The 15338-nt window shown below is 50.2% G+C and overlaps 1 protein-coding gene and 1 pseudogene across 4 annotated transcripts in view; one reads left to right on the top strand and one right to left on the bottom strand.

The window, feature by feature from the left end:
- Positions 1–15338, bottom strand: part of ORC3 (origin recognition complex subunit 3) — a 234743-nt gene that overhangs the window by 147759 nt on the left and 71646 nt on the right. The gene's annotated exons all lie outside the window — the stretch shown is intronic.
- On the top strand, positions 339–457 carry LOC134912232 (5S ribosomal RNA; annotated as a pseudogene).

Raw genomic sequence — 15338 nt, forward strand, 5'->3', positions numbered from 1 at the left:
TTACTTTTTGTGCCCTGTCTCCTGCGGAGCCGCTATTCCCCATGGTCCTTTCAGGAACCCCAGCATCCACTAGGACGATAGAGAAATCATAATAGGCTACTTTCCTTGTTCGGCTTTACGCTATGCACAGGTAAACAGAGGCCTGTTGTCACTAACCCCTGTTGACCATATGATTTAACCTCCGCATACCCATGTGTTTGGGCTGCCAATCGGTGCAATGAGGGTCAACTAAATATCCCCAACGGGTTAGACAAATGTATTTTATAAAACTGGCACAATAACAAACATTTCCCATTCTGTTACATAACAGCCGCACTTGCTACTCTTTTCCATACGCAACCTACTACCATACCACACTGGATATGCCCAACCCCGTCTGATCTTGGAGGCAATACAGCGTTGGGCCTGGTCAGTACTTTAGTGGGAGACCATTTAGGAATACCAGGTGTTGTAGGTTACTGATGGCACTTAATTGGGGCTTGTGCTGACTCCACGGGAAGATGGGCTTATGCTTGCCAGACACTGAATTACCATAGTAGTAATCCATCAATATGTTCGCAGACTCATTCTTTAAGTGTGGCTCATAAAAGTTAGAGCCATCCATTTATTATTTATGCAAGTTTTTTTTCAATTCTAAATTGTGTACCCCATTTCTTATATAGACATATTATTAAAAGTTAAGTTTTAAATACTTCATTGTTACATTATTACTCATATATACATCAAGAATTTCAAGTTACTCTTCGGGAGTGAGTGCTCCCAACCAAGGTCACTTTTTTCTAGCTTTCTCTTTCTATTTCAAATACGTTTGGACCTTTGGGAGCACCGCTGACAGTCACCATTTGTCTACCCATAGTTATTAAACTCATGGTAGAAGGTGATAAATTTTAGACTACTGTCTAAATTGTCGGCTTTTCTCGGAGACAATATTTTATTTATTATTATTTTTTATAACTCAGTTAACCCTGTGCGGTATTCCCAACCCAACCCTTTTCTTAGGAACTGCAACACCACATCAAGATCCCATGGAGCCGTAGGCGCCACAAAGGGAGGCTGGATGTGCAGTAGCCCTTTCAAAAAGGTCTGAACCTCAGGAAGAATAGCCAATTGTTTTTGGAAGAAGATGGACAAAGCAGAGATCTGGACCTTGATGGAGCCCCATATCCACCCCTGCTTGCAGGAAAAGGAGAAAACGTCCAAGTTGAAACTCCACCGCCGGAAACTTCTCGGCCTCACACCAAGAAACATATTTCTTCCAAATGCGATGATAATGTTTAGACGTTACCCCTTTCCTGGCCTGTATCAGGGTAGGAATGACCTCACTCGGAATACCTTTCCGAGCTAAGATCTGGCGTTCAACCGCCATGCCATCAAACGTAGCCGCGGTAAGTCTTGATAAGCGAACGGCCCCTGCAGAAGCAGATCCTCCCGAAGAGGTAAAGGCTGTGGATCTTCCAGCAGAAGATCCAGCAGATCCGCGTAGCAAGCCCTCCTTGGCCAGTCCGGAGCAATGAGGATTGCCAGAACCTTTGTTCTTCTTACCAGCTGAAGAACCCTTGGTATAAGAGGAAGTTGAGGGAACACATACACTGACTTGAACACCCACGACTGCCTGTGGGTCTCTTGACCTGGAACAGTACCTCCGTAGCTTCTTGTTGAGGCGTGAGGCCATCATGTCTATGTGAGGAACCCCTCACCAACCGGTTACCTCCTCGAACACCTCCGGATGGAGGCCCCACTCCGCTGGATGGAGATCGTGTCTGCTGAGGAAGTCTGCTTCCCAGTTGTCAACGCCCGGAATGAAGATTGCCAACATCGCCACCACGTGCCTTTCTGCCCACCTCTGCCATGGCAGCCCTGCTCTTTGTTCCGCCTTGACGATTTATGTAGGCCACTGTAGTCACATTGTCCGACTGCACCTGAACAGCCTGATGCTGTAGAAGGTGTGCTGCCTGCAGAAGGCCGTTGTACATGGCCATGAGTTCCAGGATGTTTATTGGGAGGAGTGACTCTTGATCCGACCATCGTCCCTGGAAGGTTTCTCTCCCAGAGCGACTGCTCCCCAACCTCTTGGACTTGCATCTGTGGTTAAAAGGATCCAGTCCTGAATGCCGAACCTTCGCCGTTCCAGAAGGTGTGGAGGCCACCAGAGGAGTGAAATCCTGGCTTTCGGAGACTGGTGAATCCTCTTGTGCATGTGTAGGTGAGAGCCCGACCACTGGTCCAAGAGGTCCAGTTGAAAAGGTCAAGCATGAAACCTGCCGTACTGCAGAGCCTCGTAGGCGGCAACCATCTTCCCCAGAAGGCGGATGCATTTATGACCGACACCCGGGTAGGCTTTAAGACATCCCGGACCATTGTTTGAATCACCAATGCTTTCTCCACCGGGAGAAATACCCTCTGCACTTCCGTGTCGAGGATCATTCCCAGGAAAGACAGCCTCCTTGTCGGCTCCAGATGAGACTTTGGAAGGTTCAGGATCCAACCGTGCTTCCTGAGCAGCTGTGTTGTGAGCGCGCTGGACCGCAACAACCTCTCCCTGGACGACGCCTTGATCAGGAGATCGTCCAGATATGAAATTATGTTCACCCCCTGTTTGCGGAGGAGAACCATCATCTCCGCCATTACCTTGGTGAAGATCCTCGGTGCCGTAGAGAGGCCAAACGGCAGCGCCTGGAACCGATAGTGATTGTACATCAGTGCAAATCTGAGATATGCTTGATGCGGCGCCCAAATGGGAATGTGGAGGTAAGCATCCTTGATGTCCAGAGACACCAGGAACTTGCCCTCCGTCAGTCCTGAGATGACAGCTCTCAGAGATTCCATCTTGAATTTGAATTCCCTGTGATAAGGGTTCAAAGACTTTAATTTAGAATAGGCTGTACCGAACCATCCGGTTTTGGTACCACAAAAAGGTTCGAACAATAACCCTTGTTCCACTGTTGAGGTGGGACCGGAACAATGACCTGACACCACCAATTTCTTGATGGCCTCCAGAAGAATTGTCCTGTCTGCCAGCAGGGCTGGCAAGCCTGACTTGAAGAAACGGTGATGCGGGGGATCTTGAAACTCCAGTCTGTATCCTCTGGACACTATATCCAAAACCCAGGGGTCCAGACCCGACGACACCCAGACGTGGCTGAACTGCCAGATGCTTGCCCCCACCTGACCTTCCTCCAGGCCTAGCTGTCCACCGTCATGCGGAGAAATTAGGGGTATCAGAAGCGGGCTTCTGGGTCTGGGAACCTGCGGGAGAAGGTTTCTTTCCCTTGGCACGACCACCTCTGAAGAAGGTGTTCGAAGGCTTATTCTTTCTAGGCCTTGCGGGCCGAAAGGACTGTGATGTGGAAGATGAAAAAGGCTTCTTTGTAGCCGGTGCAGCTGAGGGTAGAAAAGGAGACTTACCCGCGGTAGCCGTGGCAATCCACGCATCCAGCGCCTCCCCAAAGAGAGCCTGACCTTTGTATGGTAGGCCCTCCACACACTTCCTGGATTCCGCTTCTGCAGACCAGTTGCGCAGCCAGAGACCACTGCGAGCCGAGACAGACATGGAGGAGATCCCCGCAGCCATAGAACCCAGGTCTTTCATGGAATCCACCAGGAACCCTGCAGAATCCTGAATATTACGTAAAAATAAATCAACGTCACCTTTGTCCAGCGTAGATGACTCCTCCTGTAGAGTGATTGACCACCTGGCAATAGCTTAAGCAATCCAAGCACAGGCTACAGTAGGCCGCAATATAGCCCCTGAAGCAGTGTAAATGGATTTCAACGTAGCATCCACCTCCACGATCTTGTTCCGGCGCTGTGTCCGAAATGTGTAAAACATCCCTAACAGCCTCAATCATTAACTGCACCCCCTTAGCAAGGAATGCTGTCCCCCTCAATACATCCCCGTCACCGTCTGCAGAGTCGGTGTCCGTGTCATCCTGCATAATTGCAAGTGCACGTTAGGTGAGAATGTACCGCAGGGGACCCCGAGGAGGCAGTATCAGACCATAAAACCATAGAGGATTGTAGGACCTGTGTGGCATGCTCAGTCCTAGCAACCCTATCAGAAATCTGAGAAATAGTCCCCCTCAGAGAGACTAACCATTCTGGCTCTCTAGCTGGGATCTGCGCTAAAACAGTGCAATCCTGATTACAAGGTATGGAGTCTTCCTGGGAAGACAAATCTTCTGCAGCATATGTAACAGTATCCCTAGACATGTTTTCACACACCCCCAAACACACAGGGTATTATGTAGACAGAGTTTCCCCCCCAAGAATGTCAGAGAGACACAGAGATTGGAGCCAACCCACACACAGCGCTATTTGAGTATAGGGAGACCCTAAACCCGCGCTGGCTGTGCCCCTTAATAGGGGACACAGCCTATAATACAGCCCCCCACCCCCCTTCTACAACCCCCTGGTACCGTACAGATCGCTGGAGATTGCTCAGGAGGGACCTGGATCCACTTGGCAGTGAGTGCAGGCAGGTAAAATGGCGCTGAACGCTGCTGGGTCCGCTCTGAGGAGTAGCTCGTCCCCTCAATGGCGCTGTCTTCCCGCTCTCTGAATGATTATACTGGCCGGAGGAGTTGTGCTGGCCTGGATCCGCAGACCCCGACAGGCTTGATGTAACCAGTGTAGGGTCCGGGGCTGGCCCAGGGCACCCCCCTCCCCAGCGCTGCACCGCAGTACCGCTGAGCCTTCCAGGAGCGCGGTTAAGACCGCGCTCTTGCCCTCTAGCCGCCCTCTTCACACTGTCCCCCCGCTTGCAAGGGGGGACAGTGACTCACTCGCCACTTCTTCAGCACCTGAGGGGGTGGCGGCTGGCTGCCGGGGCGAGCGTTCCCCTGTGGCGGGGCGCGATCAGACCCCTCTGGAGCTCACGTCCAGTCAGCGGTAGCAGTGGCTCAAGACCCCACAGGGCAGGCACTACTCTCCTCCTCCTTCCCCCCCCCCCCCCCCCAAGTCCCTCGCTGCAGGGAGGCCGTCGCCAGCAGCCTCCCTGTAAAATAACAAAGCTGAAAATAAATAAAAAACTCTTTTTAAGAGAACTCTGTAGAGCTCCCCTAGCTGTGACCGGCTCCTCCGGGCACATTTTCTAAACTGAGTCTGGTAGGAGGGGTATAGAGGGAGGAGCCAGCCCACACTATTAAACTCTTAAAGTGCCAATGGCTCCTGGTGGACCCGTCTATACCCCATGGTACTAATATGGACCCCAGCATCCTCTAGGACGTAAGAGAAATATATCACTTCAATGCCCATTCACACATTTAGGGTGGTATTTATCAAAGCATTGAGAGAGATAAAGTGGAGAGAAATAAAGCATTAACCAACCAGCTCTTAACTAACATTTTTCAAACATAGTCTGTACAATAAGTTAGAAGCTGATTGGTTAGTGCTTTATAGCTCTCCACTTTATCTCCCTCCATGCTTTGATAAACACCAACCTTAAGGGGGTACACACGGAGAGATCAGTGTTTAAAATCTAAGCAATCTGACTAGATATATCAGAGGCTATATATGTGATAAATACCCCTGCCAGAATCCCTAAAAAAGCGGGAGAAAAGTCCGCAAAAAAGGGGCGGAGCTATCTCCCTCAGCACACTGGCGCCATTTTCTCTTCACAGTGCAGCTGGAAGACAGCTCCCCAGGCTCTCCCCTGTAGTTTTCAGGCTCAAAGGGTTAAAAAGAGAGGGGGGGGGGGCACTAAATTTAGGCGCAATATTGTTTATACAAGCAGCTATTGGGGGAAAAATCACTCAGTTATAGTGTTAATCCCTGCATTATATAGCGCTCTGGTGTGTGCTGGCATACTCTCTCTCTGTCTCCCCAAAGGACTTTGTGGGGTCCTGTCCTCAGTCAGAGCATTCCCTGTGTGTGTGCTGTGTGTCGGTACGGCTGTGTCGACATGTGGGATGAGGAAGGTTACGTGGAGGTGGAGCAGAGGCCGATAAATGGGATGTCGCCCCCTGTGGGGCCGACACCAGAGTGGATGGATAGGTGGAAGGTATTAACCGACAATGTCAACTCCTTACATAGAAGGCTGGATGACGTAAAACAGCTGTGGGACAGCCGGCTTCTCAGCCCGCGCGTCTCAAAGGCCATCAGGGGCTCAAAAAAGCGTCAGTTACCTCAGATGGCAGACACAGATGTCGACACGGAGTCTGACTCCAGTGTCGACGAGGTTGAGACATATACACAATCCACTAGGAACATCCGTTACATGATCTCGGCAATGAAAAATGTGTTACGCATTTCTGACATGAACCCAAGTACCACATAAAAGGGGTTTTATTTTTGGGGAGAAAAAGCAGCCAGTGTTTTGTTCCCCCATCAGATGAATGAATGAAGTGTGTAAAGTAGCGTGGGTTCCCCCGATAAGAAACTGGTCATTTCTAAAAAGTTACTGATGGCGTACCCTTTCCCGCCAGAGGATAGGTCATGTGGGGAGATATCCCTTAGGGTGGATAAGGCGCTCACACGTTTGTCAAAAAAGGTGGCACTGCCGTCTTAGGATACGGCCACCTTGAAGGAGCCTGCTGATAAAAAGCAGGAGGCTATCCTGAAGTCTGTATATACACACTCAGGTTATATACTGAGACCTGCAATTGCCTCAGCATAAATAGTGCTGCTGCAGCGTGGTCTGATACCCAGTCAGATAATATTAATACTCTAAGACAGGGATAATAGTTTGCTAACATAGAGCATATTAAAGACGTCGTCTTAGATATAAAGGATGCACAGAGGGATATTTGCCGGCTGGCATCCAGAATTAATGCAATGTCCATTCTGCCAGGAGGGTATTAGAAACCCGGCAGTGGACAGGTGATGCTGCCTATAAAAGGCACATGGAGATTCTGCCTTATAAGGGTGAGGAATTGTTTGGGGATGGTCTCTGGGACCTCGTATCCACAGCAACAGCTGGGAAGAAAATTTTTTACCTCAGGTTTCCTCACAGCCTAAGAAAGCACTGTATTTTCAGGTACAGTCCTTTCGGCTTCAGAAAAGCAAGCGGGTCAAAGGCGCTTCCTTTCTGCACAGAGACAAGGGAAGAAGGAAAAAACTGCACCAGCAGCCAGTTCCCAGGATCAAAAATCTTCCCCCGCTTCCTCTGAGTCCACCGCATGACGTTGGGGCTCCACAGGTGGAGACAGGTGCGGTAGGGGCGCGTCTCGGGAACTTCAGGGACCAGTGGGCTTGCCCACAGGTGGATCCCTAGGTTCTGCAAATAGTATCACAGGGATACAGGCTGGAGTTCGAGGCGACTCCCCCTCGCCGTTACCTCGCATCAGCCTTGCCTGCTGCCCTAGGAGAAAGGTAGTACTGGCGGCAATTCACAAGCTGTACTTCCAGCAGGTGAAATCAGGGTACCCCTCCTTCAACAAGGCCGGGGTTACTATTCCAAAATGTTGTGGTACCGAAACCAGACGGTTCGGTGAGACCCATTCTAAAATTGAAAGCCTTGAACACTTATATACGAAGGTTCAAGTTCAAAATGGAATCGCTCAGGGCGATTATTGCAAGCCTGGAGAATTTCATGGTATCACTGGACATCAAGGATGCTTACCTGCATGTCCCTATTTACCCTCTTCACCAGGAGTACCTCAAAATTGTGGTACAGGATTGTCATTACCAATTCCAGACGTTGCCGTTGGTCTGTCCCCGGCACAGAGGTATTTACCAAGGTAATTGCCGAAATAATTATCCCGTACTTGGACGATCTCCTTATAAAGGCGAGGTCCAGGGAGCAGTTGTTCGGCGGAGTAGCACTATCTCGGGAAGTGCTACAACAGCACGGCTGGATTCTGAATATTCCAAAGTCGCAGCTGGTTCCTACGACGCGTCTACTGTTCCTGGGTATGGTTCTGGACACAGAACAGGATAAAAAGGGTTTCTCCCGGAGGAGAAGTCCAAGGAGTTGTCGTCTCTAGACAGAGACCTCCTAATACGTATACAGGTGTCGGTGCATCAATGCACGCGAGCCCTGGGAAGGATGGTAGCTTCTTACGAAGAAATTCCATTCGCCAGGTCCCATGCAAGGATTTTCCAGTGGGATCTGTTGGACAAGTGGGCCGGGTCGCATCTTCAGATGCATCGTCTGATAACCCTGTCTCCAAGGGCCAGGGTGTCGCTGTTGTGGTGGCTGCAGAGTGCTCATCTTCTAGGGGGCCGCAGATTCGGCATACAGGACTGGGTCCTGGTGACCACGGATGCCAGCTTTCGAGGCTGGGGGGCAGTCACACAGGGAAGACACTTCCAAGGCTATGGAAAAGTCAGGAGACTTCCCTACACATAAATATTCTGGAACTAAGGGCCATTTACAATGCCCTAAGTCAGGCTAGACCCCTGCTTCAACACCGGCCGGTGCTGATCCAGTCAGACAACATCACGGCGGTCGCTCATGTAAACCGACAGGGCGGCACAAGAAGCAGGATGGCGATGGCAGAAGCCACAAGGATTCTCCGATGGGCGGAAAATCATGTGTTAGCACTGTCAGCAGTGTTCATTCCCGGAGTGGACAACTGAGAAGCAGACTTTCTCAGAAGACACGACCTCCACCCGGGAGAGTGGGGACTTCATCCAGAAGTTTTCCAAATGATTGTACACAGTTGGGAAAGGCCACAGATGGACATGATGGCGTCCCGCCTCAACAAAAAGCTACAAAGATATTGCGCCAGGTCAGGGGACCCTCAGGCGATAGCTGTGGATGCTCTGGTAACACCGTGGGTGTACCAGTCGGTGTATGTGTTCCCTTCTCTGCCTCTCTTACCCAGGGTAATGAGAATAATAAGAAGGAGAGGAGTAAGAACTATACTCATTGTTCCGGGTTGGCCAAGAAGAGCTTGGTAACCAGAACCCCAGTCAAACGCAGCCGCGCTAAATCGGGGTAAAGGAACGGACCCTGTTGTAACAAGTCCGGACGTAGTGGGAGCGGCCAAGGATCGTCTGCGAGTAGACCGTGGAGATCCGAGAACCAAGCTCTCCGAGGCCAATGAGGCGCCACTAGTATGACTGTGACAGACTCTCTTTTGATCCGTTTTAGCACCAGAGGGAGCAGCGGAAACGGTGGAAACAGATACACTAGGCTGTACGGCCAAGCGATTGTGAGAGCGTCCACCGCCACTGCCTTTGGATCTCTCGTTCTGGACACATACTGAAGCGTTTGGTGATTGTGGCGAGACGCCATTAGGTCCACCTGAGGGTAACCCCACCGCTGAACCAACATGTGAAACACTTCTGGATTTAATGCCCATTCTCCTGGATGAAAATCCCGACGGCTGAGATAATCTGCCTCCCAGTTGTCCACTCCCGGAATGAACACTGCCGACAATATCACCTGGTGGTATTCTGCCCAATTGAGGATTCGAGCTACTTCCCGCATTGCCATGCGGCTTCTCGTTCCTCCTTGTTTGTTGATGTATGCGACTGCCGTTGCGTTGTCTGACTGCACTTGGACAGTCTGAGAGCGAAGCATGTGTACTGCTTGTCGTAGTGCATTGAAAATTGCGCAGAGTTCCAGGACATTTATAGACAGCAATCTTTCGTGATCCGCCCAGAGACCTTGGAGCTGACAATTTTGAACTACAGCTCCCCAACCTCTGAGACTCGCGTCCGTCGTTAGAATTATCCAATTCCAGCCGCCGAACAGTTTCCCTGCGGTTAAATTGTGTACCTTGAGCCACCAGAGTAGAGACACCCTTGCCCTTGGCGACAACCTCACCCTGTGGTGAATCTGCAGATGCGAGCCCGACCACTGTGCGAGCACATCCAGTTGAAATGGACGTGAGTGGAATCTTCCGAACTGAAGCGCTTCGAAAGTCGCCACCATTGTTCCTAAGAGGCGAATGCACAAATGTACTGAAACTGTGCGTGGCTTGAGCACTAATTGTACCAGATGGCGAATAATCTGTACTTTCTGTTGTGGTAGGTAAATTCTTTGATTTACCGTATCGAGAATCATACCTAGGAATTGAAGGCGTTGAGACGGAATTAGATGTGATTTCTTGAAGTTGACAATCCAACCGTGGTAAACCAGTACATTGTACGTTAGCAGCGCATGTTGGAGAAGCATCTGTTGAGACGGGGCTTTGATGAGCAGATCGTCTAAATACGGAACTATTGTCACTCCCAGGGATCTGAGATGAGCTATCATCACAGATATCACTTTGGTGAATACCCGAGGCGCTGACGAAAGGCCAAACGGTAGAGCCTGAAACTGGTAATGGTTCTGGGGTATTGCAAACCGCAAGAATCTCTGATGAGGCTGCCAAATCAGAATGTGTAAGTACGCATCCTTGAGATCTAGCGCAATCATGATTTCCTTTGGCTCTAAACCCGCAATCGCTGAGCGCAGAGATTCCATCTTGAATCTGTAGTAAGTTACGTACCGATTGAGACCCTTTAAGTTCAATATTGGCCTGACTGAGCCATCCGGCTTCGGTACCACAAACAGACTGGAATAATAACCCTGACCCTGTTGGTGTACAGGGACCGGAATCAAAACTGCTGAATCCAGTAACGACTGAATGGCAATTTGCAGAACCGCCCTCTTGTCGTCCGACAGAGGCAGTCCTGTCTTGAAAAACCGCAGTGGCGGAAGACAGTCGAACTCTATTTTGTAACCTCTTAACACTAAATTGCGGATCCACCCATCCGCGGATGTCTGGAACCACGCCAAATGGAACGTCTGAAGGCGTGCTCCCACAATCGGAGAACCGAGATGGGCTGATAGCCCGTCATGCCACTGGCTTGTCGGTGACCTTAGCGTCCTGACGACTTGTGTTGGTTTGCTGGAAACCACGTCCACGTCTACCAGGCGTGGCTGTTCCTCTGCCACGTCCGCGAAAGGACTGAGGTCTAAAGGAATTGAACGCAGGTCCAGAGTACCTCCGTCTTGGTACCGGTGGAGGCAATGGTAAGAAAACCGACTTTCCTCCCGTAGCCTCAGAAATCCATGTGTCCAATTCAGGGGTTCACTACGATCTGCCGGCGGCCGGCCTCCCGGCGACCAGCATACCGGCGCCGGGAGGCCGGCCGCCGGCTTACAGACAGTGTGGCGAGCGCAAATGAGCCCCTTGCGGGCTCGCCAAGCTACGGGCACGGTGGCGCGCTACACTATTTTATTCTCCCTCCAGGGGGGTCGTGGACACCCCCACGAGGGAGAATAAGTGTCGGTATGCCGGCTGTCGGGCTCCCGGCGCCGGTATGCTGGTCGCCGGGAGCCCGACCGCCGGCATACTGAAGACCACCCCAATTCAGGACCAAACAACTTCTTGCCACCGTAAGGTAACGCCTCTATACCTCGTTTGACCTCTGCCTCCGCTTGCCAAGAATGCAGCCAGAGTGCCCGTCGTGCCGTAACTAGCGACGATGAAAAGAGGATTTTGGTACTTACCGATAAATCCATTTCTCTGAATCCTCTAGGGGACACTGGAGCTTTCTTAGACAGTAGGGGTGTGAAGCTTGCAACCGGAGGTGTGGCACAATCTAAAATTAGCATTGTCTGCACAGCCGGCTCCTCCCCCTTCACATCCCTCCTCCCTCAGTTTGGAAAATTTGACTGAGAGAATAGGACATGACACTATAGCACATGGCGAGGAACCGAACCGTAGAACCTACCCAACAGCATCCAAGAAACTCTTAACAGAATAACTAATGCTGTTTGTCCGAAAAGTTTGAACAAGAACAATGAACACAGCAGGTTTGACAGAACCGAGGCGGGCGTCCAGTGTCCCCTAGAGGATTCAGAAAAATGGATTTATCGGTAAGTACCAAAATCCTCTTTTCTCTTTCATCCACTAGGGGACACTGGAGCTTTCTTAGACAGTAGGGGACGTCCCAAAGTTATCCCCCAGGGAGGGAGTGCTGTCAGGGGCCTGCAAAACTAAACGTCCGAACTTAGGGTATCCGGACGCAAAGGTATCAAACTAGTAATATTTTGCGAACGTGTGGGCTGAGGACCACGTAGCCGCTCTGCAAATTTGAGTAACGGAAGTACCTCTGGCAGCCCATGAGGCACCCACTGATCGGGTGGTAAGAGCCCCCGTCTGAACTGGAACCTGTTTGCCACAGGAAACATAAGCTTGCCGAATGGCATGTCTAATCTATCCAGTCAAAGACTGGTTAGAGGCTGGCCAACCCTTCTTAGGCCCATCATAAAGACCAAAAAAAAAAATGGTCCGACCGCCTGAATGACGACGTAACTTGTACGTATACCAGTAAAGCTCGGACAACAACCAAGGACACGTCCCCATCTGCGAGAGCCTGGAAAGACGGGACCCCAATCGGCTGGTTTACATGAAACCCAGAAACAACCTTAGGAAGGAAATCTGCTCTTGTCCGGAGTTCTGCACCTATTCTCATGAAAAATATTGAAAAAGGACTTTTACATGATAAGGCACCAAACTCCGAAACTAGTCTGTCCAAAGCCAAGGCAATCCATAACGTGACCTTCTAAGAGATAGTTCAGGTCTGTGCCTGCTAACGGCTCAAAAGATGTTGATCTCAAAACTTCCCACACCAAATTTAAGTCCCATGGTGCAGTAGGAGGACGAAAAGGGGTTTGTATCCTCAGAACCCCCTGTAAAAGGGTTTGAACCTCTGGCAAAGATGCTAACCGCTGTTGAAATAGGATGGAGAGAGACGAAATTTGAATTTTCTGAGATCCCAGCCTCAGTCCTACGTAGACCGCCCGACGGAAGAGTAGAACCCTGGATAAGTGGAAGTTCGTCGAATTCCACCCACGTTCTTGACACTAGTCCATGTACCTCTTCCAAATCCTGTAGTAGTGCATGGCTGTGACCGGCTTCCTAGCGGCAATCATCGTAGAAACGGCCGTACTTGGTATCCCTCTGATTCTTAAGATCCGGGATTCAATAGCCACGCCGTTAAACGCAGCCTGTTCAGGTCTGGGTGATTGAACGGTCCCTGAGATAACAGGTCCTCTCTCTGAGGTAACCCCCAAGGATCTTCCGCTAGTAACCCTCGCAGGACTGAGTACCAACTCCTGCGGGGCCTTGTTGCGATTAGAGTCACCCACACGCGTTTTCGTTTCAACCTCTTCAGAACCCTGGGTATGAGTGGGACAGGTGGGAAGATGTAAACCTTCGTGTAATACCAAGGAAGTGTTAATGCGTCCACTCCTTCCGCAGCTGGATCTCGTGTCCTGGACACATATCTGGGCAGCTGATGGTTTGGCCGAGACGCCATTAGGTCGACCGGAGGTAGACCCCATCTCCTCACCAGCATGTTGAAAATCCGTGGATGTAGGCTCCACTCTCCTGGATGCATGTCCTGGCGACTGAGATAATCTGCTTCTTAGTTCTCCACACCTGGAATGAACACTGCTGAGAGGATGATGTTTCGCCTTTCTGCCCACAAGATCTTTGTGGCTTCTTGTAATGGCATCCTGCTTTTTGTTCCTCCTTGACGGTTTATGTAAGCTGTCGTTGTGACATTGTCCAACTGTATGTTTAAGTGCTGACCCCTGACTAGGTCTACGGCTACGAGAAGCGCGTTGTAAACCGCTCTTAGCCCGAAAATGTCTATGGGTAGTCTTGCTCTCCTGTAACGTTCACCTGTCCTGAAACGGACGTCCCTCCAGGACAGCACCCCAGCCTCTGAAACTGGCATCTGTTGTTAGCATTCTCCAATCCCAAATGCCGAATCTCTTGCCTGCTGCGAGATTCCTGTGCAACGACCACCAAATTAAGGAGGTTCGTATGCGCGGTGGAAGTCAGATTCTTTGATATAGAAGCCAATGCGAACCTGCACCCTGAGCGATGAGGTTCATCTGGAATGGTCGGGAATGAAGTCTGCCGTACTGAAAAGCTTCGAACGAAGCCCCCATCTTTCTGAGAAGTTGCACCCAGAGTTGTAGAGTAACCATGTGTCCTCAGTACCTGAGCCACTAATCTCTGTAGGTCATGGACCTTGTTTTCTGGTAGGAATACTCTCAATTGTACCGTGTGCAAGAGGTGACCGAGGAATGGAATCCGTTGAGTCGGCATGAGGTTGGATTTCTGGAAACACACAATCTACCCATGTCGAATGAGGAATTGATAGGATGTCCGGACATCCTTAATCAACTGTTCCGGAGATGATGCCTTGATCAGTAGACAGTTTAGATAAGGTATAATCGTAATCCTCAATGGTCTCAAACCTGCAACCATGATTGCCCTGAACCTTGTAAGGATTCTTGGGGCTGATGACAGGCCGAACGGCAAGGCCCTGAATTGGTAGTGATCCGTCACCAGTGCGAACCTTAAGTAAGCCTGGTGAGGAGTCCAGATAGGGATAAGCAGATATAAATGGTAATGTGTGGGTTTTGAACCCGGGGCGGGGGAACTGCAAGGCAGTAGCCCTATTCATTAGGCTATGCCTGCTGTAACTGTATCCTTTATGGCCATGGATACCATGAACTCGCCTTGTTCTAAGCCTGCAATGACCAACTGGATTGATTACATCTTGAATTTGACCGTCCCGTCTGGCTTTGGTACGACAAAAAGATTGGGATAGAAAACCCGTTCCTCTCTAAGAGGTGGGAACTGGAATAATGACCTCTGACTTTAGCAATTTTTTAATTGTTGTCAGTAGTGCTCTCGCTTTCTGAGGGCACCGAGGCATCGGTTATCCAAAGTTCTGGTGAAGCTTTGGCCCCGATGTCCAGACGTGCGCCCACCAAGGGGGACCCTAGGTGAGCCGGTGACCCGTCATGTCACGGTTTTGTCAGCAGGTTAATCCTGCTTTCTGGCTGCTGCCTGTGAGCGGCCTCTACCTCTTCCTCATGCTCGAAAAGACTGCGATCTAAATGATTTAAACGCTGGTCCCGAATAACCTCTCCCAACCTGTGGACCGGTTCTCGTATAAGGAGTAGGTAGAAAGATTTATTTTCCTGCTGTAGCCGGCGAAATCCACTTGTCCAGCTCTGAACTGAAAAGTATCTCCCCTCCAAAGGGGATGGATACTACCTCTTGGTGTCAGAGTCTCCTTGCCATCCTTTGAACCATAGAAGCCGTCTAGTGCTAATATAGTTTGAGGCTTGACCTAAGTATGAAGCAGATTCTCAAATCTGTTCCGCTAGTTGGGTAACTCTTCTAAGCTATTTTCCTTTTCAATAGCCTGTACAATACATCCATACCATGCTCCCATGGCCTTGTTGACCCAAGCACAGACGATCGCCAGTCTCGGTGCTGCACCTTTTACATTAGATATTGGTAAGATTGTCTTCTTCGACAACCTTCCTAGGGAAGCATATACTGAACCACTCATGAACGCGGCTTTTAGAATTCGAATATCTTCTGGCTCCTCTACTGCTTCTACCTTAAAGTTTAGGAACTCTTTGACTG

Source organism: Pseudophryne corroboree, chromosome 4, assembly GCF_028390025.1.
Source record: "Pseudophryne corroboree isolate aPseCor3 chromosome 4, aPseCor3.hap2, whole genome shotgun sequence".
NCBI lineage: Eukaryota > Metazoa > Chordata > Amphibia > Anura > Myobatrachidae > Pseudophryne > Pseudophryne corroboree.